General features: G+C 43.1%; 11 non-coding genes across 11 annotated transcripts; all 11 read right to left on the reverse strand.

Annotated features, from left to right (window-relative positions):
- Positions 1-1,528: 1,528 nt before the first annotated feature.
- Positions 1,529-1,719, reverse strand: LOC141222485 (U2 spliceosomal RNA). The gene has a single exon (XR_012290255.1). It is a non-coding gene; the product is annotated as a U2 spliceosomal RNA (small nuclear RNA).
- Positions 1,720-2,834: 1,115 nt separating this feature from the next.
- Positions 2,835-3,025, reverse strand: LOC141222486 (U2 spliceosomal RNA). The gene has a single exon (XR_012290256.1). It is a non-coding gene; the product is annotated as a U2 spliceosomal RNA (small nuclear RNA).
- Positions 3,026-4,140: 1,115 nt separating this feature from the next.
- LOC141222487 (U2 spliceosomal RNA) lies at positions 4,141-4,331 on the reverse strand. The gene has a single exon (XR_012290257.1). It is a non-coding gene; the product is annotated as a U2 spliceosomal RNA (small nuclear RNA).
- A 1,115-nt stretch (positions 4,332-5,446) lies between these two features.
- Positions 5,447-5,631, reverse strand: LOC141222837 (U2 spliceosomal RNA). Its single transcript, XR_012290587.1, has one exon. It is a non-coding gene; the product is annotated as a U2 spliceosomal RNA (small nuclear RNA).
- An 11,330-nt stretch (positions 5,632-16,961) lies between these two features.
- Positions 16,962-17,152, reverse strand: LOC141222488 (U2 spliceosomal RNA). Its single transcript, XR_012290258.1, has one exon. It is a non-coding gene; the product is annotated as a U2 spliceosomal RNA (small nuclear RNA).
- A 1,115-nt stretch (positions 17,153-18,267) lies between these two features.
- Positions 18,268-18,458, reverse strand: LOC141222489 (U2 spliceosomal RNA). The gene has a single exon (XR_012290259.1). It is a non-coding gene; the product is annotated as a U2 spliceosomal RNA (small nuclear RNA).
- A 1,115-nt stretch (positions 18,459-19,573) lies between these two features.
- On the reverse strand, positions 19,574-19,764 carry LOC141222490 (U2 spliceosomal RNA). Its single transcript, XR_012290260.1, has one exon. It is a non-coding gene; the product is annotated as a U2 spliceosomal RNA (small nuclear RNA).
- Positions 19,765-20,879: 1,115 nt separating this feature from the next.
- LOC141222368 (U2 spliceosomal RNA) lies at positions 20,880-21,070 on the reverse strand. Its single transcript, XR_012290140.1, has one exon. It is a non-coding gene; the product is annotated as a U2 spliceosomal RNA (small nuclear RNA).
- A 1,115-nt stretch (positions 21,071-22,185) lies between these two features.
- LOC141222798 (U2 spliceosomal RNA) lies at positions 22,186-22,376 on the reverse strand. The gene has a single exon (XR_012290551.1). It is a non-coding gene; the product is annotated as a U2 spliceosomal RNA (small nuclear RNA).
- Positions 22,377-23,491: 1,115 nt separating this feature from the next.
- LOC141222491 (U2 spliceosomal RNA) lies at positions 23,492-23,682 on the reverse strand. The gene has a single exon (XR_012290261.1). It is a non-coding gene; the product is annotated as a U2 spliceosomal RNA (small nuclear RNA).
- A 1,115-nt stretch (positions 23,683-24,797) lies between these two features.
- Positions 24,798-24,988, reverse strand: LOC141222751 (U2 spliceosomal RNA). Its single transcript, XR_012290506.1, has one exon. It is a non-coding gene; the product is annotated as a U2 spliceosomal RNA (small nuclear RNA).
- Between the last annotated feature and the right edge of the window lie 196 nt (positions 24,989-25,184).

Raw genomic sequence — 25,184 nt, forward strand, 5'->3', positions numbered from 1 at the left:
CCTTTTCTTGCAGACCAAACAAAGGTTCCCATCTAACTCCTTCCAAGCAGGGGTCACTAGAGTGACCACGGAGCCATTCAAAGACATTAAGGCAAACATCCTGGTCCATAAAGGTAACGTCATAATTACCTTGACGTGAAAATTCGTTGACACTGAAGATCTCAGAACGTCTTGCTCCAGCTTTGCCTTCAACGATGTCTTGGACAATGAAAACCACGTTGTTCTTGTTCTGGTCAGATGGATCCACGGACAAACGGATGGTGTTCTTCACAAAAGACATCTTGGATTCTGTCGGTATGGAATACCACAGGAAAAAGCAGAAAATCCTCCACAAAAGGGTCCGGATTCCTCCAGGAGACTCGCACCAATCAAGGTACAGTCATACGATCGCAGCCAAAAGGCCGAGAAGCGATAACCAGAATTGGTTTCAAACTACGGAGCCACCCAAGGATCCTAAAAAGTCCATTTGTGGAGATGAGCTCCTGGACTCCCGTTAAGAAGACATGTTGTCAACCTCTAGATCCCTTACATGCCTGCACTTTTCGGCTTGCTGCTGCTGCAATCCACGCGTTTTAGATCTGCATAACTCCACCTCTTTAAACACAGCACCTTCACCCCCTGCTGTTCCCACCCGCCTCAACACCGTTGGAAGGGAGGAGAACCAATTAAGGCGGGGGGTGGGGTGGAACGAGCAGCTGTCTACCCTTAGCAGGAGGGCTCCTGATTACATACCTCTCCTGCTGCTGCTGCTGCTGGCTGTCCAGCAGCAGACTGAAGGTGGCTGCTGCTGTGCACAGGTATATAAAGGCTCAGAGCCTATTATGACACGCGCAGCCAGCGTTCCATTGCCACATTCCATCTACTGCAGGCAGGATACCTGGCTGGCTGAATGTCGCTGAGAAGCTCACAGAGACCGCCATAAGCAACAGTTTAACAGAATGCCACAGACTAATCAACCAAACTTTTTGGGTTGGGTTCTCTTTTATAGTCTGCAGGCATTAAATGAAAGAAGTCAGTGTTCCAGCAGAAGGAGACAACGCTTCAGAAAAGGCATTGTAGCAAACCAAAAAAGAAATTTTAAGCGCAGCAGAGTAACCAGCGCACATACCTGTTAGCTCAGGTGAGTTTAAAAGGCTGCTGTTGATAACAAGGGCATTTGCTAAATAGATGGTGTGTGTGCAACAATATACTGAAAGGTCAATTATATTGTGCAGCTTATCTCACCACCTGTAGTTATTTAGGTGAAAGCTCCAAAATGCTTGCCTAATATGTCTGTTTATCCAAAAGGAAGTAAAAAGGGAGAGCTAGAAAGATAGCATTGCATCACATTACATGGCAATGCAATGCACAGTTGCTGAAGTTGAACCAAAATGAGCTTGTAATCTGGCTTCTGCAACTTTGAACATGAAAAATCCAATGAGGAGAAGAAAAGCAGAGCCAAAGAGTCCATCCCAAAATCCGACAAACAAGCAAAATGAACAAAAAACATTGAATTCAATTCTTTCTGATTTTAGAAACTGCATTAAAGAAGGGGTGCACCGGTCCTGGAGATACTGCAATACCAGGTCAATGCGTGGAGTGGACAGAGCAAGCTCTTTTTCCATCTCCCTGTTCTAAAAATCCATTTAATATATGGTCCCCAGATAGGGGACGTATCAGATATTAAACTGATAAGAACAGATACTACACTTGATCTTAGCCAAAAGGCCGAGAAGCGATAACCAGAATTGGTTTCAAACTACGGAGCCACCCAAGGATCCTAAAAAGTCCATTTGTGGAGATGAGCTCCTGGACTCCCGTTAAGAAGACATGTTGTCAACCTCTAGATCCCTTACATGCCTGCACTTTTCGGCTTGCTGCTGCTGCAATCCACGCGTTTTAGATCTGCATAACTCCACCTCTTTAAACACAGCACCTTCACCCCCTGCTGTTCCCACCCGCCTCAACACCGTTGGAAGGGAGGAGAACCAATTAAGGCGGGGGGTGGGGTGGAACGAGCAGCTGTCTACCCTTAGCAGGAGGGCTCCTGATTACATACCTCTCCTGCTGCTGCTGCTGCTGGCTGTCCAGCAGCAGACTGAAGGTGGCTGCTGCTGTGCACAGGTATATAAAGGCTCAGAGCCTATTATGACACGCGCAGCCAGCGTTCCATTGCCACATTCCATCTACTGCAGGCAGGATACCTGGCTGGCTGAATGTCGCTGAGAAGCTCACAGAGACCGCCATAAGCAACAGTTTAACAGAATGCCACAGACTAATCAACCAAACTTTTTGGGTTGGGTTCTCTTTTATAGTCTGCAGGCATTAAATGAAAGAAGTCAGTGTTCCAGCAGAAGGAGACAACGTTTCAGAAAAGGCATTGTAGCAAACCAAAAAAGAAATTTTAAGCGCAGCAGAGTAACCAGCGCACATACCTGTTAGCTCAGGTGAGTTTAAAAGGCTGCTGTTGATAACAAGGGCATTTGCTAAATAGATGGTGTGTGTGCAACAATATACTGAAAGGTCAATTATATTGTGCAGCTTATCTCACCACCTGTAGTTATTTAGGTGAAAGCTCCAAAATGCTTGCCTAATATGTCTGTTTATCCAAAAGGAAGTAAAAAGGGAGAGCTAGAAAGATAGCATTGCATCACATTACATGGCAATGCAATGCACAGTTGCTGAAGTTGAACCAAAATGAGCTTGTAATCTGGCTTCTGCAACTTTGAACATGAAAAATCCAATGAGGAGAAGAAAAGCAGAGCCAAAGAGTCCATCCCAAAATCCGACAAACAAGCAAAATGAACAAAAAACATTGAATTCAATTCTTTCTGATTTTAGAAACTGCATTAAAGAAGGGGTGCACCGGTCCTGGAGATACTGCAATACCAGGTCAATGCGTGGAGTGGACAGAGCAAGCTCTTTTTCCATCTCCCTGTTCTAAAAATCCATTTAATATATGGTCCCCAGATAGGGGACGTATCAGATATTAAACTGATAAGAACAGATACTACACTTGATCTTAGCCAAAAGGCCGAGAAGCGATAACCAGAATTGGTTTCAAACTACGGAGCCACCCAAGGATCCTAAAAAGTCCATTTGTGGAGATGAGCTCCTGGACTCCCGTTAAGAAGACATGTTGTCAACCTCTAGATCCCTTACATGCCTGCACTTTTCGGCTTGCTGCTGCTGCAATCCACGCGTTTTAGATCTGCATAACTCCACCTCTTTAAACACAGCACCTTCACCCCCTGCTGTTCCCACCCGCCTCAACACCGTTGGAAGGGAGGAGAACCAATTAAGGCGGGGGGTGGGGTGGAACGAGCAGCTGTCTACCCTTAGCAGGAGGGCTCCTGATTACATACCTCTCCTGCTGCTGCTGCTGCTGGCTGTCCAGCAGCAGACTGAAGGTGGCTGCTGCTGTGCACAGGTATATAAAGGCTCAGAGCCTATTATGACACGCGCAGCCAGCGTTCCATTGCCACATTCCATCTACTGCAGGCAGGATACCTGGCTGGCTGAATGTCGCTGAGAAGCTCACAGAGACCGCCATAAGCAACAGTTTAACAGAATGCCACAGACTAATCAACCAAACTTTTTGGGTTGGGTTCTCTTTTATAGTCTGCAGGCATTAAATGAAAGAAGTCAGTGTTCCAGCAGAAGGAGACAACGTTTCAGAAAAGGCATTGTAGCAAACCAAAAAAGAAATTTTAAGCGCAGCAGAGTAACCAGCGCACATACCTGTTAGCTCAGGTGAGTTTAAAAGGCTGCTGTTGATAACAAGGGCATTTGCTAAATAGATGGTGTGTGTGCAACAATATACTGAAAGGTCAATTATATTGTGCAGCTTATCTCACCACCTGTAGTTATTTAGGTGAAAGCTCCAAAATGCTTGCCTAATATGTCTGTTTATCCAAAAGGAAGTAAAAAGGGAGAGCTAGAAAGATAGCATTGCATCACATTACATGGCAATGCAATGCACAGTTGCTGAAGTTGAACCAAAATGAGCTTGTAATCTGGCTTCTGCAACTTTGAACATGAAAAATCCAATGAGGAGAAGAAAAGCAGAGCCAAAGAGTCCATCCCAAAATCCGAAAAACAAGCAAAATGAACAAAAAACATTGAATTCAATTCTTTCTGATTTTAGAAACTGCATTAAAGAAGGGGTGCACCGGTCCTGGAGATACTGCAATACCAGGTCAATGCGTGGAGTGGACAGAGCAAGCTCTTTTTCCATCTCCCTGTTCTAAAAATCCATTTAATATATGGTCCCCAGATAGGGGACGTATCAGATATTAAACTGATAAGAACAGATACTACACTTGATCTTAGCCAAAAGGCCGAGAAGCGATAACCAGAATTGGTTTCAAACTACGGAGCCACCCAAGGATCCTAAAAAGTCCATTTGTGGAGATGAGCTCCTGGACTCCCGTTAAGAAGACATGTTGTCAACCTCTAGATCCCTTACATGCCTGCACTTTTCGGCTTGCTGCTGCTGCAATCCACGCGTTTTAGATCTGCATAACTCCACCTCTTTAAACACAGCACCTTCACCCCCTGCTGTTCCCACCCGCCTCAACACCGTTGGAAGGGAGGAGAACCAATTAAGGCGGGGGGTGGGGTGGAACGAGCAGCTGTCTACCCTTAGCAGGAGGGCTCCTGATTACATACCTCTCCTGCTGCTGCTGCTGCTGGCTGTCCAGCAGCAGACTGAAGGTGGCTGCTGCTGTGCACAGGTATATAAAGGCTCAGAGCCTATTATGACACGCGCAGCCAGCGTTCCATTGCCACATTCCATCTACTGCAGGCAGGATACCTGGCTGGCTGAATGTCGCTGAGAAGCTCACAGAGACCGCCATAAGCAACAGTTTAACAGAATGCCACAGACTAATCAACCAAACTTTTTGGGTTGGGTTCTCTTTTATAGTCTGCAGGCATTAAATGAAAGAAGTCAGTGTTCCAGCAGAAGGAGACAACGTTTCAGAAAAGGCATTGTAGCAAACCAAAAAAGAAATTTTAAGCGCAGCAGAGTAACCAGCGCACATACCTGTTAGCTCAGGTGAGTTTAAAAGGCTGCTGTTGATAACAAGGGCATTTGCTAAATAGATGGTGTGTGTGCAACAATATACTGAAAGGTCAATTATATTGTGCAGCTTATCTCACCACCTGTAGTTATTTAGGTGAAAGCTCCAAAATGCTTGCCTAATATGTCTGTTTATCCAAAAGGAAGTAAAAAGGGAGAGCTAGAAAGATAGCATTGCATCACATTACATGGCAATGCAATGCACAGTTGCTGAAGTTGAACCAAAATGAGCTTGTAATCTGGCTTCTGCAACTTTGAACATGAAAAATCCAATGAGGAGAAGAAAAGCAGAGCCAAAGAGTCCATCCCAAAATCCGACAAACAAGCAAAATGAACAAAAAACATTGAATTCAATTCTTTCTGATTTTAGAAACTGCATTAAAGAAGGGGTGCACCGGTCCTGGAGATACTGCAATACCAGGTCAATGCGTGGAGTGGACAGAGCAAGCTCTTTTTCCATCTCCCTGTTCTAAAAATCCATTTAATATATGGTCCCCAGATAGGGGACGTATCAGATATTAAACTGATAAGAACAGATTTTTTAATTTGGCTATCCCCTGCAGAGGGATAAAACCGTTTATTAAAACTTTAACAAATTACAAGCATAATTTAACAAATACCAAACGTTAAAAGACAAATGAAATTTACAAAACAAAAAAATACAAAGATTTTAAATAATTAGGTTCCATTGGTCAACAAGCCATTTTTTGGAAAGATGTACATTCTTCTTTTTGTCAATTAAATAATAAGTATACATTTCACATAAACATAAACTTAAAACATCATTCACTGATAAAACATCTTGTTTAAAAATAGCAATGTTGCGCGCTTTCCAGAGAGATGACTTGGCGCAGTTCACTGTCTTCCAAGCCATTGTGTACTGGTCCATTGTGGGGCATTCCATAAGTCCGTATAGCACAGTTTTATATGTAAAGTCCTTGAGGTCTGCCACCCTTTCCAGTAGGGGGAGCAGTCTTCTCCAGAAATCCTTTGCAAAATTACATGTCCATAATAGATGTTCCACCGTTTCCTCTTCTTGGCATCCGGCTCTTGGGCAGATGGCAGACCTCACAAATCCTCTTCTGTATTGGAATGCCCGGCAAGGAAGACAGCGGTGCATGCAACTCCAAGCCAGATCTCTCTGTTCATTAAAAAGATAAAAAACGTTAATCATTTTCCAGTTAGACATAGATTTGTCATCATCATATCTGTCAACATTACATATTTCCTCACTTTTACGTATTTCTTTAATTAGTTTCTTACTATTTCTTAATTCCTCTATTTTCTTAGTCCCTAAATTAAAATCGGACACTATTTTCCTTAAAATCTCATAATGCGTCGACAAATTAAAAGCATGGGGCACAGATATATTAACTTCATACCATCCAAACTTTCTCATAAAAAATCCTGTATTAAAACGCATAAAAAAGGACCAATAGTGATTCTTAAAAAGGGCATTAAAACAGTAAACGAACAGATGGATTAAAAGAAACCTATTAAAATCTGGAAAATCTTTACCACCTTTTACTTTTGATTTCATCACGATTTCTCTTTTCAGCTTTTCCATTTTTGAGTTCCAAAAGAAGGTAAAACAGGTTTTGGTTATCTTTTTTAAAACATTAACAGGCGGGGGGAAAACCATGCTAAGATACAATAAAAGAGGTAAAATCACCATCTTTAAAACCAATACTTTACCCTCCATTGTAAGTCTCCTCATGTTCCACATACATATTTTCGTATTTACTTTCTGTGTAACTGTTTCCCAACTATTATAACCATCATTATTTTCAGTGAATGATATACCTAAAATGGAAATGGATTCGGAGACATTAATTGGTACATCACGTAAAATCATCCCCCCAACACTTAAAATGTTACACTTATTAAAATTGATTTTAAAACCAGAAGCTAGGCAAAAGGATTGCACTTGATGGAGAGTGGCCGTAAGTGATGGTGCATCTGTACACAAGACCGCCACGTCATCCATGTAGCCTACAACCTTGGCCTCCAAACCACCGCTTCCAGGCAGAGGGACACCGCATATCTGTTTATTTTGGCGTATTGCACATAACATTGGTTCCAGTGTACAAATAAACAGTAGGGGGGACAGAGGGCATCCCTGTTTCACCCCTGACCGTAAAAATACCTCTTGTGTCTTAAAACCATTCACTAAAATCTTACTTGTACAATCCTTGTAAAATGCTTTAAGCGATAGTAAAAACCCTTCTGGTATGCCCATTTTCTCTAAAACTTTAAAAAGATAAAAGTGTGAGACACGGTCAAATGCTTTTTCAAAATCAATAGATAAAATCGCCATTTTCCCCTTTCTGTCTTTCACATCCTCAATACAGTCTTTCACTAAATTCAGATTGTCCCATATACTGCGCCCCGGCACCCCACACACTTGATTAGAATGAATAACTTTGCTGATGACTTCTTTTAGACGATTTGCACAAATTTTAGCCATTATTTTATAGTCACAATTTAAAAGTGTTATTGGTCTCCAGTTTTCTAATTTTGATTTATCACCTTTTTTGTATAGGAGGGAGACTTCACCTTTCTTCCAGGAATTTAATAAAACCTTATTATTAAAAACCTCAGTAAACAAATAAAACAAATCATCTTTTAAAATATCATAAAAACATACATAAAATTCTATTGGGATGCCATCAGGACCAGGGACCTTTCCAGTTTTAAAACTTTTAATAGTTTTTAACACTTCTTGTTCCGTTAAAACTTGGGATAAAAACTCTTGGGATGCGGGATCTAAAACAGCTGTTAGTCCTTGCAGCGAATCATCCATTAATTTATTATCTATATTTTTTCCATTAAAAAGATTAGAAAAAAAAACCTCAACTTTACCCAGCATATTTTTTATATTATTCTCACCATCTATATGGTCAATTATCACTTTTTCTTTTTTATTTTTCCTAAAAAAATATCTGGAACACTTTTCATTTTCTTCTATATGTTGTACTCTAGAACGAAAAATTATCTCTTTTCCTTTTTGTTCTAGCCATTTTGAAATCTCTTCTTTTAAGTTTGAAATATCAAGTTGTACATCTATCCCATTGTCTCTGAGCTTAAATAATGTTTGTAGGCGGGTATTTAAAATTCTATATTCTTCATATTTTTCTTTGGCTCTACATATACTCTTTTTAATAAAAAAGTCTTTTATTTTTACTTTCATTCTATCCCACCATACACTCATAGTCTCATTTGTTTTTTTCCCTTTTCTACATTTCCTATAAAACTCAATAAAATCTGATAAAATCTGCGGGTCGGTTAAAAGGGATACGTTCATTTTCCAGCTTTTCTTACCACATTTTTTGTTGTCATTTACTTTTATGGTAAAGGATAAAAGTTTATGGTCTGAAAATATATTAGTTAAAACTTCACATTTGGCAGGTATTGTTTTATCTGAACCAAAAATAAAATCAATCCTAGAGCTACAATTAGCATTGCTCCAAGTGAAACCGGCATCCTCTGGGCTGTCACTATGACACTCTTTATATATGTCTATCAATTTAGCATCTTTGACTATATCATGTAGCATACCTGAGGTTTTATCGTAGTTCCTGCTTACAGAGCTGGAGCGCCGGTTTTCACCTTTTAAAACACAATTAAAATCCCCTGCTAAGATAAAAGGTTCAGAGTTATTAATAAATAATGGTAAAAGATCAAGCATTTCGGCTCTTTCATTTTTCTCTGGGGATCCATAAAAATTTAAAAACTGCCATCTAATACCATCAATAAAAGCTTTCACTAATAAAATACGACCTGGTAAAATTTCCTGAATAAAATCAATTAAAACGTTCCCTTTAAAAAGTATGGCTACACCCGCTGATCCTGCAGCATTTGATCCGGACCAGACAGATGGCCCACACTTCCACTCATCTTTATATTTTTGATATGACATTTCATGTGGGATATTACATTCTTGCAGAAAGAATACAGATGCAGTAAAACACGTAAAAAAATTAAAAAGAGCAGTTCTTCTCGTGTTAGATTTTATGCCTCTCACGTTGAGGGAAATACCTTTGAGTTCAGCCATCATTAGAAAATGTAAAAATTTTACTTAGGTAACTAAGAGCAACGGATTTACCTGTCCGATGAACCTGATCAGACCACTGGGCTTGCGCCTCCCTCCTCATCTGATAGTATCGTCACGAGAGTCTCCGTGGAGGAGGAAAGATTACCACATTTATATAAACCCGACGCTACACTGGCATAGCTCGGAGGGCTGGCTGGCAGAACCCGCTGGGTCTCCATTGGCTGGCCATGCAGTTCCTCATCAGGTGGGTCCCCGAGGGGTTCCGCCGCCCCTGTTTGACCTGTAGAAGGTCGTCCTATAGGAGGAGGTTGCGCACAAGGCAGAGCCTCTGACTCTTCAGAGGCAGCAAGATCCCGTTCCCCACCTGTAGCAGTGGAGACCGAAACCTCTGAGGGTCCAGCGTCCACGTCCCCTTCTGGAGAAGTGTCCATCTGTTCACCTCCTGCTGCCTCCTCCGAACCACCCTTTTTCTTTTTCTTAGGACCCACCTTTATCCACTCAGCGCCCTCAGCCCTAGGAGACCCAGACTGGGCATGGGCTTCTGTGTCGGCCTTTTGCCGGTCCCTTTTGACCTTACCAGTAGTGCCCTTCTGCTCCTTCTCAGCCCTCCTTTTGGACTCCCGCAGGTCCTGCAGCCAGGTTTTGGGATTTGGTATTTTACCTGTCATAGACTCTGGAGACACTTCACTATTTGGTACGCCCTTATTGTCTCCAGAGGCTCCAGGTTGTTGTTCCTCCTCCTGAGGGGTGGTCTGATCTTTTGGTCCTTGGTCGGACGTCTTGGACTTCCCCTTTTGCTCATCTTCCCGAAATCTGTGAGGGCAAGAAAAATAAAAGTGACCTGGAGTCTGGCAAAAACTGCATTTCTTTTCCTTAGGGCATTCTTTTGTCTCATGTTCTTCACTAGCACAATTTCTACATGATACATGACAGTTTTCTTTTGAATGACCATAGCGCCCACAATTTCTGCAATATACTGGCATCCCAGAAAAGAAGAAATCCCCATTTGTTTGCCCAATTTTGAAACGGGCAGGGGGGAGCCGTATACCACCTGGTGTATTTGGATCTCTTGTACACATCACAAGGAATTTCCACTTAGATGTCCATATGTTATATTCGTTTAATATCTTCCCAATACATTTAACACTTTTAAAATAAATTGCTAGAAATGACATTACTTCTGGAGCAGAAACAAAGGGCGAAAATACTTTTACAATAACCAGTCTTACCTCATCCAGGACGTGCTCAACAATTTGTATCCCTTTCAAAACAGGACTATTTTCAACTTTTTTTAACTTTTCTAGTACATCTCTAAAAATACCTTCTCCGGTGAATGTGATGTCATAGTCACCTCTTCTGGGATAATCCTGGATGGAGAGAATTTCATTCCTTTGTACGCCAAGAAGGTTCCTGAGCACGTCCTGGACTACATACCCTAATTTCCTCATATCCGAGCCACCCGCCGTGAAGTGAACTCGGATAGAGTTTTTTAGCCTCGCATAAAGAGGCACGAGGTTAGGGTCAACCTCCATGGAAAAACGCAACAAGGTTGCAAATTGCAGCCGCTTGCATTCTGCGCTCCCAGTGTTCTTGCAGCGAAAAACACCTGGAAGCTGGGGGATCGCAACTCGTTACCCTGGGACTAAGCCCTCTCCCTAATAGCAGCAAGCAGGTTAAGTCCACCAAAGTGGACGATCCTGCCAGGCCAAGGAGAGGGGTACCCGAGTGCCCTTCAACCACAATCTCCTGCAATAAAGCACTTGATCGTAGCCAAAAGGCCGAGAAGCGATAACCAGAATTGGTTTCAAACTACGGAGCCACCCAAGGATCCTAAAAAGTCCATTTGTGGAGATGAGCTCCTGGACTCCCGTTAAGAAGACATGTTGTCAACCTCTAGATCCCTTACATGCCTGCACTTTTCGGCTTGCTGCTGCTGCAATCCACGCGTTTTAGATCTGCATAACTCCACCTCTTTAAACACAGCACCTTCACCCCCTGCTGTTCCCACCCGCCTCAACACCGTTGGAAGGGAGGAGAACCAATTAAGGCGGGGGGTGGGGTGGAACGAGCAGCTGTCTACCCTTAGCAGGAGGGCTCCTGATTACATACCTCTCCTGCTGCTGCTGCTGCTGGCTGTCCAGCAGCAGACTGAAGGTGGCTGCTGCTGTGCACAGGTATATAAAGGCTCAGAGCCTATTATGACACGCGCAGCCAGCGTTCCATTGCCACATTCCATCTACTGCAGGCAGGATACCTGGCTGGCTGAATGTCGCTGAGAAGCTCACAGAGACCGCCATAAGCAACAGTTTAACAGAATGCCACAGACTAATCAACCAAACTTTTTGGGTTGGGTTCTCTTTTATAGTCTGCAGGCATTAAATGAAAGAAGTCAGTGTTCCAGCAGAAGGAGACAACGTTTCAGAAAAGGCATTGTAGCAAACCAAAAAAGAAATTTTAAGCGCAGCAGAGTAAAACCAGGGGAGGAGTCCTGAGGAGATAATTTGCATAATCCCACTGCATTTTGGGGTAAGTGAAGAGTCTCCGCGAGCTCAAAGAACACTGGATTTTGGCTGTTGGAGCTGAAAAGAGGACATCGGTAAACCAGGGGAGGAGTCCTGAGGAGATAATTTGCATATTCCCACTGCATTTTGGGGTAAGTGAAGAGTCTCCGCGAGCTCAAAGAACACTGGATTTTGGCTGTTGGAGCTGAAAAGAGGACATCGGTAAACCAGGGGAGGAGTCCTGAGGAGATAATTTGCATATTCCCACTGCATTTTGGGGTAAGTGAAGAGTCTCCGCGAGCTCAAAGAACACTGGATTTTGGCTGTTGGAGCTGAAAAGAGGACATCGGTAAACCAGGGGAGGAGTCCTGAGGAGATAATTTGCATATTCCCACTGCATTTTGGGGTAAGTGAAGAGTCTCCGCGAGCTCAAAGAACACTGGATTTTGGCTGTTGGAGCTGAAAAGAGGACATCGGTAAACCAGGGGAGGAGTCCTGAGGAGATAATTTGCATATTCCCACTGCATTTTGGGGTAAGTGAAGAGTCTCCGCGAGCTCAAAGAACACTGGATTTTGGCTGTTGGAGCTGAAAAGAGGACATCGGTAAACCAGGGGAGGAGTCCTGAGGAGATAATTTGCATATTCCCACTGCATTTTGGGGTAAGTGAAGAGTCTCCGCGAGCTCAAAGAACACTGGATTTTGGCTGTTGGAGCTGAAAAGAGGACACCGGTAAACCAGGGGAGGAGTCCTGAGGAGATAATTTGCATATTCCCACTGCATTTTGGGGTAAGTGAAGAGTCTCCGCGAGCTCAAAGAACACTGGATTTTGGCTGTTGGAGCTGAAAAGAGGACACCGGTAAACCGCGCGCCGGTAGGCGCGCGCATTTTGAAGCTTTTTTTTTAAGCTTTTTTCACTGTTTTCAGAACATTAACAATAAGAACATGGAAGAGTCCAGGAGCCATTTGGTGAGCTGCATATCCTGCTACATGTTCACAGACTTGCCAGTGGAAAAGCCAAACTTCACATGCCAGAAATGCAAGCTTGTGTCCCTGTTGGAGGAAAAGTTGCGAAATCTAGAAGAGAGGTTAACTACCTTGAAAATCATTAAGGAAGGTGAAGAGTTCTTAGACAGAGCAGAATTATCTCTTCATGATTCAGAAAGAGAAGAAATTCGAACTGCACCTGACGAAACAGAGGAATGGAAGCATGTGACCCACAGAAGCAGGAGGATCGAGAGGCAGTCAGCACCCATACTGCTCAGGAACCAGTACCAGGCTCTCACGCAGGAGAACCATGAAGAAATACAGCAAAATAAGACTTTGCCAGCAATGAATAACCTTGTAAGCCCGCAGAATCCTCCTGGATGGAGAAAGAAGAATGTTGTGAAGAAAAAACGGAGAGTGGTGGTCATGGGGGATTCCCTGTTAAGAGGAACAGAGGCCGCTATCTGCAGACCAGACATAACCTCAAGAGAAATGTGCTGTCTTCCAGGAGCAAAAATTAAAGATGTGTCTGACAGGATATCAAGACTCTTCAGACCTACAGATCACTACCCATTCCTGCTAATACATGTGGGGACAAATGACACCGCAAGAAAGGACCTGGAAACCATCTGCAGTGACTTTGAAGACTTAGGCAAGAAAGTGAAAGAATTGGGAGTGCAGGTGGTCTTCTCATCCATCCTCCCAGTGGATGGCCATGGAACAATGAGGTGGAATAAGATTCTACAGGTGAACAACTGGCTACATCGATGGTGCCGTCAACAAGGATTTGGATTTCTGGATCACGGAATGAATTACCTATACGATGGACTACTTGCTAGAGATGGGGTGCACCTTACGAAGACTGGAAAACATGTATTTGGAAGTCGCCTTGCTACACTCATCAGAAGAGCTTTAAACTAGAACAATGTGGGAAGGGAAGCAAAAGGCCAGAAAAAGCCATACAGCTGACAAATACTATTGAGATCTCTGCTACTGGAAGTGGAAAGGAAGAACAAAGACAAAACAATTTAAATAATAAAAATATGGGAGGAAGAGAAACCAATCACAAACTAAAATGTTTTTATACAAATGCACAAAGCATGGGCAACAAACAAGGAGAATTGGAACTACTAATGCAGGAAAAGGAATATGATGTCATTGGAATCACTGAAACTTGGTGGGACGATACACATGATTGGAATAAAAGGCTAAAAGGATACACCTTATTTGCAAGAAACAGACTTGATAAACGAGGAGGAGGTGTTGCATTGTATGTTAGAAAAGCGTATATCTGCACAGAGATTGAAGCTTCAGAGACTGGGAGTTCTGTGGAAACTGTTTGGGTAAGAATACAAGGAGAGAACAGCGGAAAGGACACCATTGTAGGCATTTACTACAGGCCACCTGGGCAAGCTGAAGATATGGATGAACTCTTTATGTATCAAATGACCAAGTTCTCCAAAAAATATGACGTAGTGGTCATGGGAGATTTCAACTATCCAGACATTTGTTGGGAATCTCTCTCAAGTAAAACTAACAGGTCAAGCAAATTCTTATCCTCTCTTGCTGACAACTTTATCTTCCAAAAGGTAGGGGAGAAAACAAGGGGATCTGCTACTTTGGATCTAATCCTTATAAACAGGGAGGAAATGGTTGAGGAGGTAAAGGTGGCTGGGACCCTAGGAGGCAGCGATCATGCTATTATAGAATTTTGGATAACTAGAGGAGGAAGACATGTGAAGACTCAGACTTCAAGGTTAGATTTTAGAAAGGCAGATTTTAAGAGACTCAGAAAGAGAATAGGAGGGATCCAATGGCTGGATGTCCTTAAGGACAAAAATGTCCAGGAAGGATGGGAAATTTTTAAAAATGAGATTCTCAAAGCACAATCGTTAACAATCCCGAAAAGTAGGAAGAATGGGAAGCATTTAAGGAAACCAGGATGGATGAACACAGAACTTAAACACATGCTAAAAAGAAAGAAAGAAATGTTTATTAAATGGAAAGAGGGAGGCATATCTAAAGAAGATTATAATGCAGTCTGCAGATCCTGTAGGGCACGTATCAGGTTAGCTAAAGCTGACAATGAATTAAGGCTTGCAAGAGATGTCAAAAGCAATAAAAAAGGATTTTGGGGGTATGTCAAAAGTAAAAGAAAAGTCAAAGATGCTATAGGATTTTTACAGGATGAAAATGGAGAAATGGTAAGAGAGGATGTTGAGAAGGCCGAACTTTTTAATTCCTATTTTGCATCTGTTTTCCCTCAGAAAGAAAATGTAACATCAACTGATCTTCACTGTCCTTTTAAAGGAATAGAGGAATCCAAGTTATCTGTAAACAGAAAGCTTGTGAGGGAATATTTAGCTAACATAAATGAGTTCAAGTCTCCAGGTCCAGATGAATTACACCCCAGAGTACTGAAGGAGATCGTAGAAGAAATTTTAGAACCACTCTCCATAATCTTTGAAAATTCTTGGAGAACAGGAGAAGTCCCAGAAGACTGGAGAAGAGCAAATGTTGTTCCTATCTTCAAAAAGGGGAAGAAGGTGGACCCAGGGAACTATAGGCCGGTGAGTCTGACTTCTATACCAGGAAAGATCTTTGAACAAATTATTAAACAACATGTATGTAAGTACATGGATAAGAATGAAGTGATTAACCAGAGTCAGCATGGGTTTGTAACTAAGAAGTCATGTCAGACTAACTTAATTTCCTTCTATGACAGAATCACTGACTGGGTGGATCAGGGAAATGCTGTAGATATAGTATATCTTGACTTCAGCAAAGCATTTGACAAAGTATCTCACACCATCCTTATTGAAAAAATGACCAAGTATGCAATGGACCAGGCAACTGTTAGGTGGATTCATAACTGGCTTAGTGATCGGACTCAAAGGGTGGTTGTAAATGGCTTCACATCCAGCTGGATGAATGTCTCAAGTGGGGTACCACAGGGCTCCGTCCTGGGACCTGTATTGTTCAACATCTTTATCAATGATTTAGATGAAGGAATTGAGGGTAAACTGATTAAATTTGCTGATGACACAAAGCTAGGAGGGATAGCTAATACTAGAGAAGAGAGAGAGAGGATTCAAAAAGACCTAAATAAACTGGAGCAGTGGGCAGCAACCAACAGAATGGTTTTTAACAGGGAAAAATGCAAAGTACTACATCTGGGCAATAAAAATGAAAAAAGCATATACAGAATGGGAGGAATAGAGCTAAGCAACAGTACATGTGAAAAAGACTTAGGTATACTAATAGATCATAGACTGAACATGAGTCAACAGTGTGATGCAGCAGCAAAAAAGGCAAATACAATTCTGGGATGTATTAACAGAAGCATACAGTCTAGATCACGTGAAGTCATTATCGGTCTTTACTCCTCTTTGGTCAGACCTCATCTGGAATACTGTGTACAGTTTTGGGCACCACATTTTAAAAAAGACATAGACAAACTGGAGCAAGTTCAGAGAAGAGCGACCAGAATGGTGACTGGTCTGCAAACCATGTCCTATGAGGAACGGTTGCAGGATTTGGGAATGTTTAGCTTGCAAAAAAGAAGACTGAGAGGAGACTTAATAGCTGTCTACAAATATGTCAAGGGCTGTCACATTGTAGAAGGATCATCTTTATTCTCATTTGCACAAGGAAAGACTAGAAGCAATGGGATGAAACTAAATGGGAGGAGACACAGATTAGATATTAGAAAAAACTTTTTGACAGTTAGGGTGATTAATGAGTGGAACAGGCTGCCACGAGAGGTGGTGAGTTCCCCTTCAATGGACGTCTTCAAACAGAGGCTGGACAGACATCTGTCTGAGATGATCTAGTGAATCCTGCTTTGAGCAGGGGGTTGGATCAGATGACCCAGGAGGTCCCTTCCAACTCTACCATTCTATGATTCTATGATTCTATGAGAGTAACCAGCGCACATACCTGTTAGCTCAGGTGAGTTTAAAAGGCTGCTGTTGATAACAAGGGCATTTGCTAAATAGATGGTGTGTGTGCAACAATATACTGAAAGGTCAATTATATTGTGCAGCTTATCTCACCACCTGTAGTTATTTAGGTGAAAGCTCCAAAATGCTTGCCTAATATGTCTGTTTATCCAAAAGGAAGTAAAAAGGGAGAGCTAGAAAGATAGCATTGCATCACATTACATAGCAATGCAATGCACAGTTGCTGAAGTTGAACCAAAATGAGCTTGTAATCTGGCTTCTGCAACTTTGAACATGAAAAATCCAATGAGGAGAAGAAAAGCAGAGCCAAAGAGTCCATCCCAAAATCCGACAAACAAGCAAAATGAACAAAAAACATTGAATTCAATTCTTTCTGATTTTAGAAACTGCATTAAAGAAGGGGTGCACCGGTCCTGGAGATACTGCAATACCAGGTCAATGCGTGGAGTGGACAGAGCAAGCTCTTTTTCCATCTCCCTGTTCTAAAAATCCATTTAATATATGGTCCCCAGATAGGGGACGTATCAGATATTAAACTGATAAGAACAGATACTACACTTGATCTTAGCCAAAAGGCCGAGAAGCGATAACCAGAATTGGTTTCAAACTACGGAGCCACCCAAGGATCCTAAAAAGTCCATTTGTGGAGATGAGCTCCTGGACTCCCGTTAAGAAGACATGTTGTCAACCTCTAGATCCCTTACATGCCTGCACTTTTCGGCTTGCTGCTGCTGCAATCCACGCGTTTTAGATCTGCATAACTCCACCTCTTTAAATACAGCACCTTCACCCCCTGCTGTTCCCACCCGCCTCAACACCGTTGGAAGGGAGGAGAACCAATTAAGGCGGGGGGTGGGGTGGAACGAGCAGCTGTCTACCCTTAGCAGGAGGGCTCCTGATTACATACCTCTCCTGCTGCTGCTGCTGCTGGCTGTCCAGCAGCAGACTGAAGGTGGCTGCTGCTGTGCACAGGTATATAAAGGCTCAGAGCCTATTATGACACGCGCAGCCAGCGTTCCATTGCCACATTCCATCTACTGCAGGCAGGATACCTGGCTGGCTGAATGTCGCTGAGAAGCTCACAGAGACCGCCATAAGCAACAGTTTAACAGAATGCCACAGACTAATCAACCAAACTTTTTGGGTTGGGTTCTCTTTTATAGTCTGCAGGCATTAAATGAAAGAAGTCAGTGTTCCAGCAGAAGGAGACAACGTTTCAGAAAAGGCATTGTAGCAAACCAAAAAAGAAATTTTAAGCGCAGCAGAGTAACCAGCGCACATACCTGTTAGCTCAGGTGAGTTTAAAAGGCTGCTGTTGATAACAAGGGCATTTGCTAAATAGATGGTGTGTGTGCAACAATATACTGAAAGGTCAATTATATTGTGCAGCTTATCTCACCACCTGTAGTTATTTAGGTGAAAGCTCCAAAATGCTTGCCTAATATGTCTGTTTATCCAAAAGGAAGTAAAAAGGGAGAGCTAGAAAGATAGCATTGCATCACATTACATGGCAATGCAATGCACAGTTGCTGAAGTTGAACCAAAATGAGCTTGTAATCTGGCTTCTGCAACTTTGAACATGAAAAATCCAATGAGGAGAAGAAAAGCAGAGCCAAAGAGTCCATCCCAAAATCCGACAAACAAGCAAAATGAACAAAAAACATTGAATTCAATTCTTTCTGATTTTAGAAACTGCATTAAAGAAGGGGTGCACCGGTCCTGGAGATACTGCAATACCAGGTCAATGCGTGGAGTGGACAGAGCAAGCTCTTTTTCCATCTCCCTGTTCTAAAAATCCATTTAATATATGGTCCCCAGATAGGGGACGTATCAGATATTAAACTGATAAGAACAGATACTACACTTGATCTTAGCCAAAAGGCCGAGAAGCGATAACCAGAATTGGTTTCAAACTACGGAGCCACCCAAGGATCCTAAAAAGTCCATTTGTGGAGATGAGCTCCTGGACTCCCGTTAAGAAGACATGTTGTCAACCTCTAGATCCCTTACATGCCTGCATTTTTCGGCTTGCTGCTGCTGCAATCCACGCGTTTTAGATCTGCATAACTCCACCTCTTTAAACACAGCACCTTCACCCCCTGCTGTTCCCACCCGCCTCAACACCGTTGGAAGGGAGGAGAACCAATTAAGGCGGGGGGTGGGGTGGAACGAGCAGCTGTCTACCCTTAGCAGGAGGGCTCCTGATTACATACCTCTCCTGCTGCTGCTGCTGCTGGCTGTCCAGCAGCAGACTGAAGGTGGCTGCTGCTGTGCACAGGTATATAAAGGCTCAGAGCCTATTATGACACGCGCAGCCAGCGTTCCATTGCCACATTCCATCTACTGCAGGCAGGATACCTGGCTGGCTGAATGTCGCTGAGAAGCTCACAGAGACCGCCATAAGCAACAGTTTAACAGAATGCCACAGACTAATCAACCAAACTTTTTGGGTTGGGTTCTCTTTTATAGTCTGCAGGCATTAAATGAAAGAAGTCAGTGTTCCAGCAGAAGGAGACAACGTTTCAGAAAAGGCATTGTAGCAAACCAAAAAAGAAATTTTAAGCGCAGCAGAGTAACCAGCGCACATACCTGTTAGCTCAGGTGAGTTTAAAAGGCTGCTGTTGATAACAAGGGCATTTGCTAAATAGATGGTGTGTGTGCAACAATATACTGAAAGGTCAATTATATTGTGCAGCTTATCTCACCACCTGTAGTTATTTAGGTGAAAGCTCCAAAATGCTTGCCTAATATGTCTGTTTATCCAAAAGGAAGTAAAAAGGGAGAGCTAGAAAGATAGCATTGCATCACATTACATGGCAATGCAATGCACAGTTGCTGAAGTTGAACCAAAATGAGCTTGTAATCTGGCTTCTGCAACTTTGAACATGAAAAATCCAATGAGGAGAAGAAAAGCAGAGCCAAAGAGTCCATCCCAAAATCCGACAAACAAGCAAAATGAACAAAAAACATTGAATTCAATTCTTTCTGATTTTAGAAACTGCATTAAAGAAGGGGTGCACCGGTCCTGGAGATACTGCAATACCAGGTCAATGCGTGGAGTGGACAGAGCAAGCTCTTTTTCCATCTCCCTGTTCTAAAAATCCATTTAATATATGGTCCCCAGATAGGGGACGTATCAGATATTAAACTGATAAGAACAGATACTACACTTGATCTTAGCCAAAAGGCCGAGAAGCGATAACCAGAATTGGTTTCAAACTACGGAGCCACCCAAGGATCCTAAAAAGTCCATTTGTGGAGATGAGCTCCTGGACTCCCGTTAAGAAGACATGTTGTCAACCTCTAGATCCCTTACATGCCTGCACTTTTCGGCTTGCTGCTGCTGCAATCCACGCGTTTTAGATCTGCATAACTCCACCTCTTTAAACACAGCACCTTCACCCCCTGCTGTTCCCACCCGCCTCAACACCGTTGGAAGGGAGGAGAACCAATTAAGGCGGGGGGTGGGGTGGAACGAGCAGCTGTCTACCCTTAGCAGGAGGGCTCCTGATTACATACCTCTCCTGCTGCTGCTGCTGCTGGCTGTCCAGCAGCAGACTGAAGGTGGCTGCTGCTGTGCACAGGTATATAAAGGCTCAGAGCCTAATATGACACGCGCAGCCAGCGTTCCATTGCCACATTCCATCTACTGCAGGCAGGATACCTGGCTGGCTGAATGTCGCTGAGAAGCTCACAGAGACCGCCATAAGCAACAGTTTAACAGAATGCCACAGACTAATCAACCAAACTTTTTGGGTTGGGTTCTCTTTTATAGTCTGCAGGCATTAAATGAAAGAAGTCAGTGTTCCAGCAGAAGGAGACAACGTTTCAGAAAAGGCATTGTAGCAAACCAAAAAAGAAATTTTAAGCGCAGCAGAGTAACCAGCGCACATACCTGTTAGCTCAGGTGAGTTTAAAAGGCTGCTGTTGATAACAAGGGCATTTGCTAAATAGATGGTGTGTGTGCAACAATATACTGAAAGGTCAATTATATTGTGCAGCTTATCTCACCACCTGTAGTTATTTAGGTGAAAGCTCCAAAATGCTTGCCTAATATGTCTGTTTATCCAAAAGGAAGTAAAAAGGGAGAGCTAGAAAGATAGCATTGCATCACATTACATGGCAATGCAATGCACAGTTGCTGAAGTTGAACCAAAATGAGCTTGTAATCTGGCTTCTGCAACTTTGAACATGAAAAATCCAATGAGGAGAAGAAAAGCAGAGCCAAAGAGTCCATCCCAAAATCCGACAAACAAGCAAAATGAACAAAAAACATTGAATTCAATTCTTTCTGATTTTAGAAACTGCATTAAAGAAGGGGTGCACCGGTCCTGGAGATACTGCAATACCAGGTCAATGCGTGGAGTGGACAGAGCAAGCTCTTTATCCATCTCCCTGTTCTAAAAATCCATTTAATATATGGTCCCCAGATAGGGGACGTATCAGATATTAAACTGATAAGAACAGATACTACACTTGATCTTAGCCAAAAGGCCGAGAAGCGATAACCAGAATTGGTTTCAAACTACGGAGCCACCCAAGGATCCTAAAAAGTCCATTTGTGGAGATGAGCTCCTGGACTCCCGTTAAGAAGACATGTTGTCAACCTCTAGATCCCTTACATGCCTGCACTTTTCGGCTTGCTGCTGCTGCAATCCACGCGTTTTAGATCTGCATAACTCCACCTCTTTAAACACAGCACCTTCACCCCCTGCTGTTCCCACCCGCCTCAACACCGTTGGAAGGGAGGAGAACCAATTAAGGCGGGGGGTGGGGTGGAACGAGCAGCTGTCTACCCTTAGCAGGAGGGCTCCTGATTACATACCTCTCCTGCTGCTGCTGCTGCTGGCTGTCCAGCAGCAGACTGAAGGTGGCTGCTGCTGTGCACAGGTATATAAAGGCTCAGAGCCTATTATGACACGCGCAGCCAGCGTTCCATTGCCACATTCCATCTACTGCAGGCAGGATACCTGGCTGGCTGAATGTCGCTGAGAAGCTCACAGAGACCGCCATAAGCAACAGTTTAACAGAATGCCACAGACTAATCAACCAAACTTTTTGGGTTGGGTTCTCTTTTATAGTCTGCAGGCATTAAATGAAAGAAGTCAGTGTTCCAGCAGAAGGAGACAACGTTTCAGAAAAGGCATTGTAGCAAACCAAAAAAGAAATTTTAAGCGCAGCAGAGTAACCAGCGCACATACCTGTTAGCTCAGGTGAGTTTAAAAGGCTGCTGTTGATAACAAGGGCATTTGCTAAATAGATGGTGTGTGTGCAACAATATACTGAAAGGTCAATTATATTGTGCAGCTTATCTCACCACCTGTAGTTATTTAGGTGAAAGCTCCAAAATGCTTGCCTAATATGTCTGTTTATCCAAAAGGAAGTAAAAAGGGAGAGCTAGAAAGATAGCATTGCATCACATTACATGGCAATGCAATGCACAGTTGCTGAAGTTGAACCAAAATGAGCTTGTAATCTGGCTTCTGCAACTTTGAACATGAAAAATCCAATGAGGAGAAGAAAAGCAGAGCCAAAGAGTCCATCCCAAAATCCGACAAACAAGCAAAATGAACAAAAAACATTGAATTCAATTCTTTCTGATTTTAGAAACTGCATTAAAGAAGGGGTGCACCGGTCCTGGAGATACTGCAATACCAGGTCAATGCGTGGAGTGGACAGAGCAAGCTCTTTTTCCATCTCCCTGTTCTAAAAATCCATTTAATATATGGTCCCCAGATAGGGGACGTATCAGATATTAAACTGATAAGAACAGATACGACACTTGATCTTAGCCAAAAGGCCGAGAAGCGATAACCAGAATTGGTTTCAAACTACGGAGCCACCCAAGGATCCTAAAAAGTCCATTTGTGGAGATGAGCTCCTGGACTCCCGTTAAGAAGACATGTTGTCAACCTCTAGATCCCTTACATGCCTGCACTTTTCGGCTTGCTGCTGCTGCAATCCACGCGTTTTAGATCTGCATAACTCCACCTCTTTAAACACAGCACCTTCACCCCCTGCTGTTCCCACCCGCCTCAACACCGTTGGAAGGGAGGAGAACCAATTAAGGCGGGGGGTGGGGTGGAACGAGCAGCTGTCTACCCTTAGCAGGAGGGCTCCTGATTACATACCTCTCCTGCTGCTGCTGCTGCTGGCTGTCCAGCAGCAGACTGAAGGTGGCTGCTGCTGTGCACAGGTATATAAAGGCTCAGAGCCTATTATGACACGCGCAGCCAGCGTTCCATTGCCACATTCCATCTACTGCAGGCAGGATACCTGGCTGGCTGAATGTCGCTGAGAAGCTCACAGAGACCGCCATAAGCAACAGTTTAACAGAATGCCACAGACTAATCAACCAAACTTTTTGGGTTGGGTTCTCTTTTATAGTCTGCAGGCATTAAATGAAAGAAGTCAGTGTTCCAGCAGAAGGAGACAACGTTTCAGAAAAGGCATTGTAGCAAACCAAAAAAGAAATTTTAAGCGCAGCAGAGTAACCAGCGCACATACCTGTTAGCTCAGGTGAGTTTAAAAGGCTGCTGTTGATAACAAGGGCATTTGCTAAATAGATGGTGTGTGTGCAACAATATACTGAAAGGTCAATTATATTGTGCAGCTTATCTCACCACCTGTAGTTATTTAGGTGAAAGCTCCAAAATGCTTGCCTAATATGTCTGTTTATCCAAAAGGAAGTAAAAAGGGAGAGCTAGAAAGATAGCATTGCATCACATTACATGGCAATGCAATGCACAGTTGCTGAAGTTGAACCAAAATGAGCTTGTAATCTGGCTTCTGCAACTTTGAACATGAAAAATCCAATGAGGAGAAGAAAAGCAGAGCCAAAGAGTCCATCCCAAAATCCGACAAACAAGCAAAATGAACAAAAAACATTGAATTCAATTCTTTCTGATTTTAGAAACTGCATTAAAGAAGGGGTGCACCGGTCCTGGAGATACTGCAATACCAGGTCAATGCGTGGAGTGGACAGAGCAAGCTCTTTTTCCATCTCCCTGTTCTAAAAATCCATTTAATATATGGTCCCCAGATAGGGGACGTATCAGATATTAAACTGATAAGAACAGATACTACACTTGATCTTAGCCAAAAGGCCGAGAAGCGATAACCAGAATTGGTTTCAAACTACGGAGCCACCCAAGGATCCTAAAAAGTCCATTTGTGGAGATGAGCTCCTGGACTCCCGTTAAGAAGACATGTTGTCAACCTCTAGATCCCTTACATGCCTGCACTTTTCGGCTTGCTGCTGCTGCAATCCACGCGTTTTAGATCTGCATAACTCCACCTCTTTAAACACAGCACCTTCACCCCCTGCTGTTCCCACCCGCCTCAACACCGTTGGAAGGGAGGAGAACCAATTAAGGCGGGGGGTGGGGTGGAACGAGCAGCTGTCTACCCTTAGCAGGAGGGCTCCTGATTACATACCTCTCCTGCTGCTGCTGCTGCTGGCTGTCCAGCAGCAGACTGAAGGTGGCTGCTGCTGTGCACAGGTATATAAAGGCTCAGAGCCTATTATGACACGCGCAGCCAGCGTTCCATTGCCACATTCCATCTACTGCAGGCAGGATACCTGGCTGGCTGAATGTCGCTGAGAAGCTCACAGAGACCGCCATAAGCAACAGTTTAACAGAATGCCACAGACTAATCAACCAAACTTTTTGGGTTGGGTTCTCTTTTATAGTCTGCAGGCATTAAATGAAAGAAGTCAGTGTTCCAGCAGAAGGAGACAACGTTTCAGAAAAGGCATTGTAGCAAACCAAAAAAGAAATTTTAAGCGCAGCAGAGTAACCAGCGCACATACCTGTTAGCTCAGGTGAGTTTAAAAGGCTGCTGTTGATAACAAGGGCATTTGCTAAATAGATGGTGTGTGTGCAACAATATACTGAAAGGTCAATTATATTGTGCAGCTTATCTCACCACCTGTAGTTATTTAGGTGAAAGCTCCAAAATGCTTGCCTAATATGTCTGTTTATCCAAAAGGAAGTAAAAAGGGAGAGCTAGAAAGATAGCATTGCATCACATTACATGGCAATGCAATACACAGTTGCTGAAGTTGAACCAAAATGAGCTTGTAATCTGGCTTCTGCAACTTTGAACATGAAAAATCCAATGAGGAGAAGAAAAGCAGAGCCAAAGAGTCCATCCCAAAATCCGACAAACAAGCAAAATGAACAAAAAACATTGAATTCAATTCTTTCTGATTTTAGAAACTGCATTAAAGAAGGGGTGCACCGGTCCTGGAGATACTGCAATACCAGGTCAATGCGTGAAGTGGACAGAGCAAGCTCTTTTTCCATCTCCCTGTTCTAAAAATCCATTTAATATATGGTCCCCAGATAGGGGACGTATCAGATATTAAACTGATAAGAACAGATACTACACTTGATCTTAGCCAAAAGGCCGAGAAGCGATAACGAGAATTGGTTTCAAACTACGGAGCCACCCAAGGATCCTAAAAAGTCCATTTGTGGAGATGAGCTCCTGGACTCCCGTTAAGAAGACATGTTGTCAACCTCTAGATCCCTTACATGCCTGCACTTTTCGGCTTGCTGCTGCTGCAATCCACGCGTTTTAGATCTGCATAACTCCACCTCTTTAAACACAGCAC

Source organism: Phyllobates terribilis, unplaced genomic scaffold, assembly GCF_046119375.1.
Source record: "Phyllobates terribilis strain yellow unplaced genomic scaffold, ASM4611937v1 Scaffold_361__1_contigs__length_1927384, whole genome shotgun sequence".
Taxonomy (NCBI): domain Eukaryota; kingdom Metazoa; phylum Chordata; class Amphibia; order Anura; family Dendrobatidae; genus Phyllobates; species Phyllobates terribilis.